Here is a 17797-nt window from a genome sequence, read left to right as displayed (position 1 = left end):
AGTATAGAAACACCTTGAGCATGCTCATCCGGTTATGCACCAACAACACAACGTAAAATAGGGGGAGATGCGTCATGTGGGAATAAGGTGACACAAGGGACGATCATGGACTTGCTAACCCGACTTCAGATAAAAACATCAAGCCAATTCACTGCAGACGTGTTTGGTTGCCGTAGCTACTTTTGCATGCGGTGCATCTTTGTCTCAGTTGAGTCTGGCTAAGGGTAACAGGCAAAAAAAAAAAAAAACTATATGAGGCATCTGTTCCGGAGGAAACTCTAGATCTGGATCTTCCGGATTGGATCACGACAGAGACTGTGGTGCCGTTTTCCCTCCTGAGGCCATTGTTTGTGAGCAGAGATTCACTTGAGGGGCCAACAGGTGGAGCAGTGTTGCATCTACCGCGTTGAAGAAGAGGGGTCTCGATCGTGTGGAACAGTGGAGTCTCGGTGTTGGACGTGGTTTGACGAACGCGCATGCTGGTGGTGTTATCTGGCGTCGTGGTGAAGTCAATGACAGATGGCCTTACAAGGTCTTATGCAATTATCCCTCCTGAAAATTGGACGGTGGAAGATGGTGGCGGCGGATCCTAGAGCGTGCGCACGCGGTGCACGTTGTGGGATGCCTAGCTAGACCGGTTGGTGCTCTCAGCTTGCCAGACAGGCAGCTTCTTGAGGCCGCTGTATTAGATGTTCCTCATTGATGCGGTCAGGGCACATCTTTATACTTATAGGTGTAGCCAGTGCCATAGCCAGGTTTCTCTTACGCCCCGGGCCAGCAGTGCATGCACAGTAAGTACTATAGCTACAGTATATGATTGTAGCTAAAATTAACAAAGAAAACACACCACACGCCCGAGGCCACCGCCCTGGTAGCCCTGGGCATGGCTACGCCCCTGGGTGCAGCGACTTCTTTCACCTCGAAGGTGGCTTTGGGTTTATCTTTGTATTTATTTTGTAAGACTTTGTTGAATAACTTAATAAATATAGTTGCATGCATCATTTTGATGTAGAGGTCGGGGATAATCCTTCTTTCTAAAAAATACAAAAAATAGCATCTGCATGTTATTTGGTCGCCTGCATATCCTCTAGCTTGCATGGGACGAAACAAAAGGTAGGCTGTTTGGTTGCCCACCAGTTTAGGTGGAAACAGAAGCCATGGTGTTCGGTTACATGCAACACATGTTGTTTTGTAACCTTCTCGTGGAGGTGGTGAGGTTACTAGCACACTAGGCTGGCACAACAAACCTAAAACACACAAATAGATAGCATATAAACATAGTTTCAAACCAAACCAAGGAGTTTTCACAATAGTGTGACACTTCAACGAAGCAGTTTTCAATCAGTCTAGTAAGACACTAAACTAACCAAAGCAGCACGCGCAACAAAGAGCTCTCCTAGACATTCACGGCGAAGGTGTCGTTGTGCCTCCCACACTTGATCACCACTTCAATGTCGTAGTCGTTGAAGACGATCACCTTGAGTGTGTCCAGAGTCAGCAACTTGAAAGTCACAATGTACCTGATCCAGATCTGGTGGAGGGCGGTGAAGGGTGCCTGATAACCCACAAGTATAGGGGATCGCAACAGTTTTCGAGGGTAGAGTATTCAACCCAAATTTATTGATTCGACACAAGGGGAGCCAAAGAATATTCTCAAGTATTAGCAGCTGAGTTGTCAATTCAACCACACCAGGAAACTTAATATCCGCAGCAAAGTATTTAGTAGCAAAGTAATATGATAGTAGTGGTAGCGGTAGCAAAAGGTAATGATAGCAAAAGTAATGTTTTTGGTATTTTGTAATGATGATAGCAATAACAACGGAAAAGTAAATAAGCGAAGAACAATATATGGAAAGCTCGTAGGTAATGGATCAGTGATGGAGAATTATGCCGAATGCGGTTCATCATGTAACAATCATAACATAGGGTGACATAGAACTAGCTCCAGTTCATCAATGTAATGTAGGCATGTATTCCGAATATAGTCATACGTGTTTATGGAAAAGAACTTGCATGACATCTTTTGTCCTACCCTCCCGTGGCAGCGGGGTCCTAATGGAAACTAAGGGATATTAAGGCCTCGTTTTAATAGAGTACCGGAACAAAGCATAACACATAGTGAATACATGAACTCCTCAAACTATGGTCATCACCGGTAAGTATCCCGATTATTGTCACTTCGGGGTTAACGGATCATAACACATAATAGGTGACTATAGACTTGCAAGATAGGATCAAGAACTCTCATATATTGATGAAAACATAATAGGTTCAGATCTGAAATCATGGCACTTGGGCCCTAGTGACAAGCATTAAGCATAGCAAAGTCATAGCAACATCAATCTCAGAACATAGTGGATACTAGGGATCAAACCCTAACAAAACTAATTCGATTACATGATAGATCTCATCCAACCTATCACCGTCCAGCAAGTCTACGATGGAATTACTCACGCACGGCAGTGAGCATCATGAAATTGGTGATGGAGGATGGTTGATGATGACGATGGCGACGGATTTCCCTCTCCGGAGCCCCGAACGGACTCCAGATCAGCCCTCTGGAGAGGTTTTAGGGCTTTGCGGCGGCTTTGTATCGTAAAACGCGATGAATTCTTCTCTTTGATTTTTTCTCCCCGAAACCAAATACATAGAGTTGGAGTTGAGGTCGGAGGAGCTCCAGGGGGCCCACGAGGTAGGCGGCGCGCCCCCACCCTCGTGGACAGGTGGTGGGCCCCTGGTCTTCATCTTTTGCAAGGATTTTTTTATTATTTCCGAATAGATGTTCCGTGAAGTTTCAGGTCATTCCGAGAACTTTTGTTTCTACACATAAATAACACCATGATAATTCTGCTGAAAACAGCGTCAGTCCGGGTTAGTTCCATTCAAATCATGCAAGTTAGAGTCCAAAACAAGGGCAAAAGTGTTTGGAAAAGTAGATACGACGGAGACGTATCAGTGCCAAACCCTGATCAAGGGTGACCCCGCCGTTCATCAGTCGGTCAGTGAACGGGCATTGAGTCTGACTCAACTTCACACCTTGTAACACAGGCAAGAACCCTTTCTTTGCTTGATCCATTTTGAACCTCTTTAAAACTTTATCAAGGTATGTGCTTTGTGAAAGTCCAATTAAGCGTCTTGATCTATCTCTATATATCTTGATGTCCAATATATAAGCAGCTTCACCAAGGTCTTTCATTGAAAAATTCTTATTCAAGTATCCTTTTATGCCTTTCAGAAATTCAGTATTATTTCCAATCCATAATATGTCATCCACATATAATATCAGAAATGCTACAGAGCTCCCACTCACTTTCTTGTAAATACAGGCTTCTCCAAAAGTCTGTATAAAACCATATGCTTTGATCACACTATCAAAGCGTATATTCCAACTCTGAGATGCTTGCACCAGTCCATAAATGGATCGTTGGAGCTTACACACTTTGTTAGCACCTTTTGGATCAACAAAACCTTCTGATTGCATCATATACAACTCTTCTTTAAGATATCCATTAAGGAATACAGTTTTGACATCCATTTGCCAAATTTCATAATCATAAAATGCGGCAATTGGTAACATGATTCAGACGGACTTAAGCATTGCTACGGGTGAGAAGGTCTCATCGTAGTCAACTCCTTGAACTTGTCGAAAACCTTTCACAACAAGTCGAGCTTTGTAGACAGTAACATTACCATCAGCGTCAGTCTTCTTCTTGAAGATCCATTTATTCTCTATGGCTTGCCGATCATCAGGCAAGTCAACCAAAGTCCACACTTTGTTCTCATACATGGATCCCATCTTAGATTTCATGGCCTCAAGCTATTTTGCGGAATCTAGGCTCATCATCGCTTCCTCATAGTTCGTAGGTTCGTCATGGTCAAGTAACATGACCTCCAGAATAGGATTATCATACCACTCTGGTGCGGATCTTACTCTCGTTGACCTATGAGGTTCGATAGTAACTTGATTAGAAGTTTCATGATCATCATCATTAGCTTCCTCACTAATTGGTGTAGGAATCACTGGAACTGATTTCTGTGATGAACTACTTTCCAATAAGGGAGCGGGTACAATTACCTCATCAAGTTCTACTTTCCTTCCACTCGCTTCTTTCGAGAGAAACTCCTTCTCTAGAAAGGATCCATTCTTAGCAACGAATATCTTGCCTTCGGATCTGCAATAGAAGGTGTACCCAATAGTCTCCTTTGGGTATCCTATGAGGATACATTTCTCCGATTTGGGTTCGAGCTTATCAGGTTGAAGCTTTTTCACATAAGCATCGCAGCCCCAAACTTTAAGAAACGACAACTTGGGTTTCTTGCCAAACCACAGTTCATATGGTGTCATCTCAACGGATTTCGATGGTGCCCTATTTAACGTGAATGCAGCCGTCTCTAAAGCATAACCCCAAAACAATAGCGGTAAATCAGTAAGAGACATCATAGATCACACCATATCTAATAAAGTGCAGTTACGATGTTCGAGCACACCATTACATTGTGGTGTTCCAGGTGGTGTGAGTTGCGAAACTATTCCGCATTGTTTCAAATGAAGACCAAACTCATAACTCAAATATTCACCTCCATGATCAGATCGTAGAAACTTAATTTTCTTGTTACGATGATTTTCCACTTCACTCGGAAATTCTTTGAACTTTTCAAATGTTTCAGACTTATGTTTCATCAAGTAGATGTACCCATATGTGCTCAAATCATCTGTGAAGGTCAGAAAATAATGATACCCTCCACGAGCATCAACACTCATTGGACCACATACATCAGTATGTATTATCTCCAATAAGTCGGTTGCTCGTTCCATTGTTCCGGAGAACGGAGTCTTAGTCATCTTTCCCATGAGGCATGGTTCGCAAGCATCAATTGATTCATAATCAAGTGATTCCAAAAGCCCATCAGCATGGAGTTTCTTCATGCGCTTTACACCAATATGACCTAAACGGCAGTGCCATAAATAAGTTGCACTATCATTATTAAACTTATATCTTTTGGCTTCAATACTATGAGACTGTGGAGCCGTTTTCCCTCCTGAAGCCATTGTTTGTGAGCAGAGATTCACTCGAGGGGCCAACAAGTGGAGCAGTGTTGCATCTACCGCGTTGAAGAAGAGGGGTCTCGATCATGTGGAACAGTGGAGTCTCGGTGTTGGACGTGGTTTGACGAACGCGCATGCTGGTGGTGTTATCTGGCGTCGTGGTGAAGTCAATGACAGATGGCCTTACAAGGTCCTATGCAATTATCCCTCTTGAAAATTGGACGGTGGAAGATGGTGGCGGCGGATCCTAGAGCGTGCGCATGCGGTGCACATTGTGGGATGCCTAGCTAGACCGGTTGGTGCTCTCGGCTTGCCAGACGGGCAGCTTCTTGAGGCCGCTGTATTAGATGTTCTTTGTTGATGCGGTCAGGGCACATCTTTATACTTATAGGTGTAGCCAGTGCCATAGCCAGGTTTCTCTTACACCCCAGGCCAGCAGTGCATGTACAGTAAGTACTATAGCTACAATATATGACTGTAGCTAAAATTATCAAAGAAAACACACCACACGCCCGAGGCCACCGCCCTGGTAGCCCTGGGCATGGCTACGCCCCTGGGTGCAGCGACTTCTTTCACCTCGAAGGTGGCTTTGGGTTTATCTTTGTATTTATTTTGTAAGACTCTGTTGAATAACTTAATAAAGATAGTTGCATGCATCATTTTGATGCAGAGGCCGGGGGTAACCCTTCTTTCCAAAAATTACAAAAAAAACAACATCTGCATATTATTTGGTCGCCTGCATACCCTCTAGCCTTCCTGGGACGAAACAAAAGGTAGGTTGTTTGGTTGCCCACATGTTTAGGTGGAAACAGAAGCCATGGCGTTTGTGAAAGGATCGATATGGTTGACTAGAGGGGGGGAGTGAATAGGCAACTACCAATTTTTAACTTTTCTTTATCAAATTAAACTTTGCATCAAAGTAGGTTGTCTAGATGTGCAACTAGGTCAGCAACCTATATGATGCAATACCAACAAGCAAACAAGTAAGCAAGAGAAGTAACACTAAAGAGCTTGCACAAGTAAAGGTAAGAGATAACCAAGAGTGGATCCGGTGAAGACGAGGACGTGTTACCGAAGTTCCTTCCCTTTGAGGGGAAGTACGTCTCCGTTGGAGCGGTGTGGAGGCACGATGCTCCCCAAGAAGCCACTAGGGCCACCGTATTCTCCTCACGCCCTCACACAATGCGAGATGCCGTGATTCCACTATTGGTGCCCTTGAAGGCGGCGACCGAACCTTTACAAACAAGGTTGGGGCAATCTCCACAACTTAATCGGAGGCTCCCAACAAAACCGCGAAGCTTCACCACAATGGACTATGGCTCCGTGGTGACCTCAACCGTCTAGGGTGCTCAAACACCCAAGAGTAACAAGATCCGCTAGGGATGAGTGGGGGAATCGAAAATCCCTTGGTGGAAGTGTAGATCGGGGCCTTCTCAACCACTTCCGAGCAAATCAACAAGTTTGATTGGCTAGAGAGATAGATCGGGCTAAAATGGAGCTTGGAGCATTTAATGGAGCTTGAGCAATAAATGGAGCTTGGGGGAGGAAGAGGTAGGTCAAAGAGAAGAAGGGGACTCCCTTTTATAGTGGGGGCAACAATCCAACTGTTGCCCCCCACAAACCAGCCCCGCACAGGGCGGTACTACCGCTAAGAGGGGGCGGTACTACCGCTAGGTCAGTGGTACTGCCGCACCAGCCAGCGGCACTGCCGCGTAGAGGAGACTAGTAGGGAATAGGACCCAACGCGGTACTACCGCGGTGGTAGGGGCAGTACTACCGCTCCTGAAACGGTACTACCGCCTCTACAACCGCAACTAGTGCCGCAAAACACGACACGAGAAAAAGACCCCTCGAGTCGAGGAGGTAGGAGCCAGACAACCCAGCGGTACTACGACAGCGGGGTCACGGGCGGTACTACCGCTGTGGAGCAGTACTGCCGCTTATGACCCTTCGGCCATACTACCGCTGGGACACTGAAGAGAGAGAGAGAATCTCTCCAATGAGGCTGAGGACGAGGCGGTGGTGCCAGGCACCCCAGCGGTACTACTGCTGTGGAGACAAGGGCGGTACTACCGCCGTGGAGCGGTACTGCCGCTTGTGTCTCCTCAGCGGTACTACGGCTGGGTTGCGCGGTACTACCGCTGGGACCCAGACAAGGCAAGGAAAAGTGGAGAGACCTCTTCAAAGGAATGGACAAGCTCGGAGGGTGAGAAGCTAATGTGTACGTGTTGATTCCACCCATGCAAAACCCCAGCGGACCCTCTCTTGATAGTACGGTGCCCTCTACGCAACTAGTCCATCGAGAGAGAAACGAAAGAGCTACACCGTCTTGAAAGACACTCCAAGGGGAAGAAAACGTCTCGTGCCAGGGGAGAATCTGTGAACTATTCAAAGCACAAGATTAGTCCGCAAACATGTTGTCATCAATCACCAAAACTACCTTGAGAGAGATATGCCGTAACAATCTCCCCCTTTTTGGTGGATTGATGACAACTAGGGATTTGCGCAAGGAAAAGAAATAAAACTAAGAAAACTAAGAACTACAAAATATAGACGGGCTCCCCCAGAATGTGTGCACCTAGAAAGAGGAGCATTCAGAAAGCAAGACACACACATCCGGATCAACACTCCCCCTATATTTTATAGTCCAACAATTCTAAGCACAAGATATATGAGAGAAGAGTATAAAACAGGACAAGCATGCAACTTATAATAAACTACAGTACTGAATAGACATAAGTAATAAGGTAGCGATAGGGAGCATATGTCTCACACCATATGTCTAGAACTTAGGTCTCACAGGCACCAAACCAAACCAAACAAAGACACCGAGAGAACACACAAGAAAACACAAGACGACAAACACAAAGCACGACACAAATCCGTACACTCTCTCCCCCTTTGGCAGCGAGACACCAAAAAGGGAAAAGAGCGACGCTACAACTCCAGGTGATGGCAAGCTGAGGATCTCGAAACATCAAATCTCAGCGTGATCGTCTGCATCTCCGCGGTTGGTCGAAAACTGCTCGGCGTCGGAGTCTTTTCAAGGGCAGTGCTGATGAATCCACTCTTCCTCTTCAGTGATCTGACCCTCAGAACCACTGGCAACTGTCGCTCCCAACTGACGCATGAGCTCCTTGTGGCGCATCCTGGCATGCTTCTCCGCCACATGAGTCATGTACTGACCATGAGACTCCATGTAGAAAAGCTTCTTCAACTTGTTTTTAAGCTTCTTCGCCCATGAGGGTTCAACACTAGAGGGGCCAATATCCTCCTCGTGATCATCAGTGGCTGCCCCACCCTCGGTCTCCATGGCAGCAGTAGCAGACGGACCCCCTGTTTGAGGCGCTGGGGTGACCCAATTGTCCTTCTTCCTCAGACGCTTGATCTCATGAGAAACCAAGTCTCCAGTCTCTAGCAACACTCTGGGATAGGTCTGTGCCCAGGCCCTCTCAATGAGCCTCATGATGAATGGACCATATATCGGGCACTTGCGCTCAGACACAGCAGAGAGAAGTTCAGACCACATGACATGAGAGATATCCAGGCTCTCTCCAGTGCTTGATTCCTTCTCATGCCGACAGAAAAGGAGCATGTCCACAAGGTAAGAGTGGACCATATCCAGATTCCCGATCCGAGGGAAGAGAGTCTCACAGAAGATGCGATGAAGAATGTCCAGATACGGAGACAGCTCATAGGTCTTCTTCTCAGTTACTGGGTGAACTTTCACAGTGTAGTAGGGCCAAAGGGCTTGCTTGTGGGTGGACGTAGCATTGCGGTGAGGGCGGAAACCGACAGGAGTCTCAAGCCCGTGATCCACCACATCAAGTAACTCCATGAAAGCCTTCCACTTGACGGAAAGCAGCTTGCCATTGGTCATCCATGTCAGAGTTCTGTCGACATCCGTCCCAAGATGGACGGTGGCATAGAATTGAGCCACCAAATCCACATCGAAATCCTTGTTGAATTGCATGATCCTGAGAATGTTCAGCTGAGTGCACATCTGAAGGGCTTCGCCAAAGTACTCCGGGTCCTTCTCCATAGCATCAGTGTTAATGGAGCGAACATCAACAAAGAGATTCTTCTTGGCCTTGATCACATCAAAGTAGATGGAAAACTGAAAACGGTTCCAGAACGGGCGGTTGACCAAAGTGGGTTCTTGGTCCACCGCATAGGGGTTGCGGCGACGCTTCTCCCAAAACTCCTTGTTGGTCATCTCAGTCACAGTCTTCCCTTTTGGCTTGTTGGCGGATCTCTTCGATTGCTGAGGAGGTGGAGGAACACTTGCAGATGCGCTTGCTGGAGGCGGTTGGGTGCTCGAGGAACCACCGGATGGCTCAGAGGTGCGGTAGCATTTTGAAGTTGCACGCCCGGGGTTGATACGGCAAGCTTGATGCTCAGAAGGGTCATCACCTGGAGCCAAACACAAGAACACGCAAAACAACCAGAAAGAACGAGCATAAGCCAACAAACACAACAAAAATAATCAAGGTAAGGTAGGAATTTGATGGAATTTGGCATGCAGCGGTAGTACCGTGACATGCCCGCGGTAGTACCGCCCCAAAGAGAGCGGTAGTACCGCTCGAGGTCAAGCGGTAGTACCGCTACAACGAGAGCGGTAGTACTGCTCGAGCCCAAGCGGTAGTACCGCTCCAACGAGAGCGGTAGTACTGCTCGAGGTGGAGAAACAACAGTTTCCTACAGCACGAGGCGGAGAAACAGCGGTTTCCTACTACCGTGGTCAGATCCGGCACTACCGGCCTGCCAAATTCAAAAATATTCCTACCAAATTCTAATCGAGATAGTCTAGTTGCCTTCTCCAACCAACTCAAGCCTAGATTTAGCCAAAAATCTAGAGATGCAGCCACCATTGCCCCTAAGAAACAAGATCTGAAAACGAGACAAAAGGAAAGAAGGAACGGGGGAATACCGGCATCCATGGCAAGAGAACGGGGTGGGGATCGACTCCACCAAAGGAAATGGAGAGGGACGCCCCGGAGACGGAGATCCGCTAGAGCCCTCCCGTGGCGAGTGGAGGCTGGAGAGAGGAAGAAGAAAGAAGGGGGCGAACCGAATGGGTATGGGGGAGAAGAAACCTCCCCCTGCCCCCGAAATAACCCCCTGGTCTCGTCCCTCAGCGGTAGTACCATGCTGGGGGGCGGTAGTACCGCTTATGAGCGGTAGTAACGCGCACCACCAGCGGTAGTACCGCCCAGCACGCCACGGCAACCAAACAAACAAGGCTTTTGCTCGAAGGAAAGACACAAACGGCAAGAAGAGAGAGCACACGAGCAAACAACCAAGACACACCTCTTCAAAAGAGGGCGGTGGCCGAGGCCACCTATGTTTGAGTCAAGAGGTATGGCGCCGCGAAGATTTTAACCTTGGGCCCATGACCAAAACTCGTCTTTGAAACACAAGTACCATCAACAATGGTTAAAGTGAAAGACTTGATCGATATATGCATAATTGGGGAAGGGAGAGTTCATTGAGAGAACAACACTCCCCCTATGTCCATGCCTACACCTAAACTAGACAACAAATTGAGCGTGGTGGGGTGTGCAAGGGTTCAAGCCACATTGCTCGAATTAATGATATTTAGCTCATGCCTTAACTCGCGAAATCTTGCTTCATCCAAGGGCTTCGTGAAAATATCTGCAAGGTTGTCATGAGTGTTGACATAGTTGAGCTCAATCTCTCCTCGCCTAATGTGATCTCGGATGAAGTGATACCGAATCTCAATATGCTTCGTCTTGAAGTGTAGCACTGAGTTGAGAGAGATCTTGATGGCACTTTCATTGTCACACCAAAGAGGCACTCTGTCACAAGTGACACCGTAATCCTTTAAAGTTTGCCTCATCCATAGAGTTGTGCACAACAACTACCGGCGGCAACATACTCCGCCTCAGTGGACGAGAGAGACACACAACTTTGCTTTTTGGAAGACCAACTTACCAAAGAGCAACCAAGGAATTGGCACCCTCCGGAAGTGGACTTCCTATCCACTTTGTCTCCCACCCAATCGGAATCCGAGTACCCTACAAGCTTGAAGTTTGATCCTCTTGGGTACCATAAGCCAAAGTTTGGGGTATGAGCCAAATATCGAAAGATTCATTTGACCGCCACATAGTGACTTTCCTTAGGTGCGGCTTGAAATCGTGCACAAATTCCCACACTCAACATGATGTCTGGTCTAGATGCACAAAGGTAAAGCAAGGATCCAATCATGGAACGATATACCTTTTGATCCACCACTTTACCATTGGGATCTAAGTCAAGTTGGCACTTGGTGGGCATTGGAGTGGAAGCCGGCTTGACGTCACTTAGCTTGAATCTCTTGAGCATGTCTTGAGTGTATTTGGATTGATTGATGAAGGTTCCTTCTCTTCTTTGCTTCACTTCAAACCCTAGAAAGAACTTCAACTCTCCCATGGAGGACATCTCGAACTTTGAGGTCATGAGAGCGGCAAATTCCTCATTGAAAGCTTTGTTAGGAGAACCAAAGATAATATCATCAACGTATAATTGGCACACAAACAACTCCCCTTTGACCTTCTTAGTAAAAAGAGTGGGGTCGATTAGCCCAACTTCAAAACCACGGTCTTGTAACAACTCGGTAAGGTGGTCATACCACGCACGTGGGGCTTGTTTAAGGCCATAGAGTGCCTTATCGAGTTGATACACATGATCGGGAAAGTAGGGATCCTCGAACCCGGGGGGTTGCTTGACGTAAACCAACTCATTAATAGGACCATTAAGAAAATCACTCTTCACATCCATTTGTTGTAACTTAAAGTTATGATGAGAAGCATATGCAATCAACATGCGAATGGATTCAAGATGAGCAACAGGAGCAAAGGTTTCACCGTAGTCGATACCCTCGACTTGGGAGTAGCCTTGTGCTACCAAACGAGCCTTGTTGCGAATGATAATCCCATGGGCATCTTGCTTGTTCTTAAATATCCACTTGGTTCCTATGACATTGTGATTCCCAGTCGGTCTTGGCACCAATCTCCACACTTTGTTGCGCTCGAAGTTGTTGAGTTCTTCATGCATGGCATTCAGCCAATCCGGATCTTCTAGCGCTTCATAGACCTTGTGGGGTTCCACACAAGAGACAAACGCATGATGCTCACAATAATTTGCTAATTGTCTACGAGTTCTTACCCCCTTTCTTAAGCTTCCAAGCACATTCGTCATGAGATGATCCTTGGTGGAGAGCTTGGAAGCAACCTTGGCGGCATGACGCTCTAATTCCTCCTTAGGGGTGAGACGAGGAGTGGTCACTTGATCATCTTGAGCATCGTCTTGGGCTTGTTCTTGTTCTTGAACTTGTTCGGAGGAGAGAACTTGACCTTGGGCATCACTTGATGTGTCAACACCGTCTTGAGCATGATCTTGCCCTTGGTCATGTTGTTGAGGATGAGGGCCTTCATGTTGTTCTTCGGAAGCGTGTGGGCCTTGGGTTGGTGATGGCTCCACTTGAGTGGAGCTTTGTCCTTCTCCTTCGGCCACAAGGGGTTCCTCAATGGGTAGGATAAAGCCAACACCCATTCTTCTTATGGCTTGGGGAGGAATTTCATCACCTACATCACAAGTGCCACTTTGCTCCACTTGGGAGCCGTTATTCTCATCAAACTCCACGTTACACGTCTCCTCAATAAGTCCCGTGGATTTATTGAGGACACGGTAAGCATGAGAGTTTGTAGCATAGCCAACAAATATGCCCTCATAAGCTCTAGCCTCAAATTTAGACAACCGAACACCTTTCTTGAGAATGAAACACTTACACCCGAATACCCGGAAGTACTTGAGGTTGGGCTTGTTACCGGTGAGTATCTCGTATGGAGAGCCGATTGGATGCATGACACGCGGTGTTGATGGCTTCGGCCCAAAAGTTGTACAGAGACTTGAACTCCGCCATCATGGTCCTTGCCGCATCCATCAACGTCCGGTTCTTCCTCTCTGCAACACCGTTTTGTTAAGGGGTGTAGGGTGCGGAATATTGATGCTTGATTCCCTCATCACTAAGAAACTCATCCAAGGTGTAGTTCTTGAACTCTGTGCCGTTGTCACTTCTTATTGTCAAGATCTTTGCATTGTGTTGACGTTGTGCTTCATTTGCAAAGTCAATGACGGTTTGTTGGGTCTCGCTCTTCCTCTTGAAGAAATACACCCACGTGTACCTTGAGTAGTCATCCACAATCACCAAGCAATACTTCCTACCTCCAAGACTATCGAAGGATGGAGGCCCAAAGAGATCCATGTGAAGGAGCTCCAAAGGCCTCTTTGAATAAATGATAGTCGTGGGAGGGTGAGCCTTCTCATGTAGCTTTCCTTTGATACAGGCACTGCAAGCATGATCTTTAGCAAAACTAACATTCGTTAGTCCACGGACATGGTCTCCCTTGAGGAGACTTTGCAAAGATCTCATATTGACATGGGCTAAACGGCGATGCCAAAGCCATCCCACATCAACTTTAGCCATTAGGCATGTCGCGGTCCTAGTGGGTCGCTCCGAAAAGTTAATCACATATAGACCGTTCTCGACATGCCCAACAAAAGCTACTTTAAGAGTCTTGCTCCACAAGAGGGCCACGATATCGATATCAAAGAAAGTGGCAAAGCCCATGATTGCAAGTTGACGAACGGAAAGTAAATTGTATGCAAGGGACTCAACAAGCAACCTTCTCGATCGTGAGATCATGAGAGATGACCACCTTGCCAAGTCCCAATACCTTAGAAGATGAGGCGTCACCCCACTCAACGTTGGTGGGCATAGATGGAACCTTGTGCACGTCCACCACCAAGTCCTTGCTTCCGGTCATATGATTTGTAGCTCCGCTATCGAGCAACCATGATCCCCCACCGGAAGCAAACACCTACAAGAGATCAATGCTTGGTTTTAGGTACCCATTTTGTAATGGGTCCTTTGATGTTAGTAACAAGGGTTTTTGGAACCCAAATAGACCATTCAATGTATTCATGAGGAGAACCAACAAATTTGGCATAAACATGCCCATCACTAGCACGACATAACACATAAGAAGGATTAAGATCGCCGGCTTTGTTGGGAGGGGTGACATTGCCCTTCTTGACATTGTTCTTCTTCTTCTCCTCAGAGGCACTCTCTCCCTCCTTCACAAAGGTTTGCATGAGAGGAGGAGGTCGTTTGGTCTTGTCATTCTTCTTCTTGTTCTTGGAGTCGGGCACGTACCCAACCCCTTCCTTGGCCACAACTCCCTTTTGGTTGATCAAGAGATCGTTGAGGTTCTTCTTGCCTTGTATGCAAGTTGCAAGACCTCTCTCAAGTTGCCCCTTTAGCTTAGCGTTCTCCTCAACGAGATGCACATGCTCACAACACGGGTTAGTAGCATTTGCATTATCAATTAACATCATACGAGGGAAAGTGGCTTTTTCCTTGGTTAGCTTTACTTGAAGTTGATCATGAGACTCTTTGAGGTTAGCATGAGCACCCTTCAAGACCTTGTGAGCCTTGTCAAGTAGATCATGTTGGGGAACGTAGCAGAAAACAAAAATTTTCCTACGGTTTCACCAAGATCCATCTAGGAGTTCATCTAGCAACGAGTGATCGGATTGCATCTACATACCTTTGTAGATCACGCGCGGAAGCGTTCAAAGAACGGGGATGAGGAAGCCGTACTCGACGTGATCCAAATCACCGGAGATCCTAGCGCTGAACGGACGGCACCTCCGTGTTCAACACACGTACGGTCAGCGTAACGTCTCCTCCTTCTTGATCCAGCAAGGGGAAGGAGAGGTTGAGGAAGATGGCTCCAGCAGCAGCACGACGGCGTGGTGGTGGTGGAGCTGCAGTACTCCGTCAGGGCTTCGCCAAGCTCTACGGAGGAGGAGGAGGTGTTGGAGAGGGAGAGGGAGGCGCCAGGGCTTAGGTGTGGCTGCCCTCCCTTCCCCCACTATATATATGGCCAAGGGAGAGGGGGGGCGTAGCCTTGGCCCTTCCTCCAAGGAAGGGTGCGGCCAGGGAGGAGTCCATCCTCCCCAAGGCACCTAGGAGGTGCCTTCCCCTTTTAGGACTCTTCCTTTCCCTTATCTCTTGGCGCATGGGCCTCTTGGGGCTGGTGCCCTTGGCCCATATAGGCCAAGGCGCACACCCCTACAGCCCATGTGGCCCCCCGGGGCAGGTGGACCCCCTTGGTGGACCCCCGGACCCCTTTCGGCACTCCCGGTACAATAACGATAATGCGCGAAACCTTTCCGGCGACCAAAACAAGACTTCCCATATATAATTCTTTACCTCCGGACCATTCCGGAACTCCTCGTGACGTCCGGGATCTCATCCGGGACTCCGAACAACATTCGGGTTACTACATATACATATCCCTACAACCCTAGCGTCACCGAACCTTAAGTGTGTAGATCCTACAGGTTCGGTAGACATGTAGACATGACCGAGATCGCTCTCTGGTCAATAACCAACAGCGGGATCTGGATACCCATGTTGGCTCCCACATGCTCCTCGATGATCTCATCGGATGAACCACGATGTCGAGGATTCAAGCAACCCCATATACAATTCCCTTCGTCAATCGGTATGTTACTTGCCCGAGATTCGATTGTCGGTATCCCAATACCTCGTTCAATCTTGTTACCGGCAAGTCACTTTACTCGTACCGTAATGCATGATCCCGTGACCAGACACTTGGTCACTTTGAGCTCATTATGATGATGCATTACCGAGTGGGCCCAGTGATACCTCTCCGTCATACGGAGTGACAAATCCCAGTCTTGATCCGTGTCAACCCAACAGACACTTTCGGAGATACCCATAGTATACCTTTATAGTCACCCAGTTACGTTGTGACGTTTGGTACACCCAAAGCACTCCTACGGTATCCGGGAGTTACACGATCTCATGGTCTAAGGAAAAGATACTTGACATTGGAAAACTCTAGCAAACGAACTATACGATCTTGTGCTATGTTTAGGATTGGGTCTTGTCCATCACATCATTCTCCTAATGATGTGATCTCGTTATCAATGACATCCAATGTCCATAGTCAGGAAACCATGACTATCTGTTGATCAACGAGCTAGTCAACTAGAGGCTTACTAGGGACATGTTGGTGTCTGTGTATTCACACATGTATTACGATTTCCGGATAACACAATTATAGCATGAATAAAAGACAATTATCGTGAACAAGGAAATATAATAATAATCCTTTTATTATTGCCTCTAGGGCATATTTCCAACAGTCTCCCACTTGCACTAGAGTCAATAATCTAGTTACATTGTGATGAATCGAACACCCATGGAATTCTGGTGTTGATCATGTTTTGCTCTAGGGAGAGGTTTAGTCAACGGATCTGCTACATTAAGGTCCGTATGTACTTTACAAATATCTATGTCTCCATCTTGAACATTTTCACAAATGGAGTTGAAGCGACGCTTGATGTGCCTGGTCGTCTTGTGAAACCTGGGCTCCTTGGCAAGTGCAATAGCTCCAGTGTTGTCACAGAAGAGTTTGATTGGCCCCGACACATTGGGTATGACTCCTAGGTCGGTAATGAACTCCTTCACCCAAATTGCTTCATGCGCTGCCTCCGAGGCTGCCATGTACTCCGCTTCACATGTAGATCCCGCCACGACGCTCTGCTTGCAACTGCACCAGCTTACTGCCCCACCATTCAAAATATACACGTATCCGGTTTGTGACTTGGAGTCATCCAGATCTGTGTCGAAGCTAGCGTTGACGTAACCTTTTACGACGAGCTCTTCGTCACCTCCATAAACGAGAAACATTTCCTTAGTCCTTTTCAGGTACTTCAGGATATTCTTGACCGCTGTCCAGTGTTCCTTGCCGGGATTACTTTGGTACCTTCCTACCAAACTTACGGCAAGGTTTACATCAGGTCTGGTACACAGCATGTCATACATAATAGAACCTATGGCTGAGGCATAGGGGATGACACTCATCTCTTCTATATCTTCTGCCGTGGTCGGACATTGAGCTGAGCTCAATTTCACACCTTGTAACACAGGCAAGAACCCCTTCTTAGACTGATCCATATTGAATTTCTTCAATATCTTATCAAGGTATGTGCTTTGTGAAAGACCTATGAGGCGTCTTGATCTATCTCTATAGATCTTGATGCCTAATATATATACAGCTTCTCCAAGGTCCTTCATTGAAAAACTCTTATTCAAGTAGGTCTTAATGCTGTCCAAGAGTTCTATATCATTTCTCATCAAAAGTATGTCATCTACATATAATATGAGAAATGCTACAGAGCTCCCACTCACTTTCTTGTAAACACAGGCTTCTCCATAAGTCTGCGTAAACCCAAACGCTTTGATCATCTCATCAAAGCGAATGTTCCAACTCCGAGATGCTTGCACCAGCCCATAAATCGAGCGTTGGAGCTTGCACACCTTGTCAGCATTCTTAGGATCGACAAAACCTTCCGGCTGTATCATATACAATTCTTCCTTAAGGAAACCATTAAGGAATGCCGTTTTGACGTCCATTTGCCATATCTCATAATCATAGAATGCGGCAATTGCTAACATGATTCGGACGGACTTTAGCTTCGCTACCGGTGAGAAAGTCTCATCGTAGTCAATCCCTTGAACTTGTCGATAACCCTTAGCGACAAGCCGAGCTTTATAGATGGTCACATTACCATCCGCGTCTGTCTTCTTCTTAAAGATCCATTTATTTTCTATGGCTCGCCGCTCTACGAGCAAGTCAGTCAAAGTCCATA

Source organism: Triticum urartu, chromosome 7A (genome assembly GCF_056163025.1).
Source record: "Triticum urartu cultivar PI428250 chromosome 7A, HENAU_Tu73, whole genome shotgun sequence".
NCBI classification, from domain to species: Eukaryota; Viridiplantae; Streptophyta; class Magnoliopsida; order Poales; family Poaceae; genus Triticum; species Triticum urartu.
The sequence above is the reverse complement of the archived record's forward strand: the minus strand, read 5'-3'. Positions refer to the sequence as shown.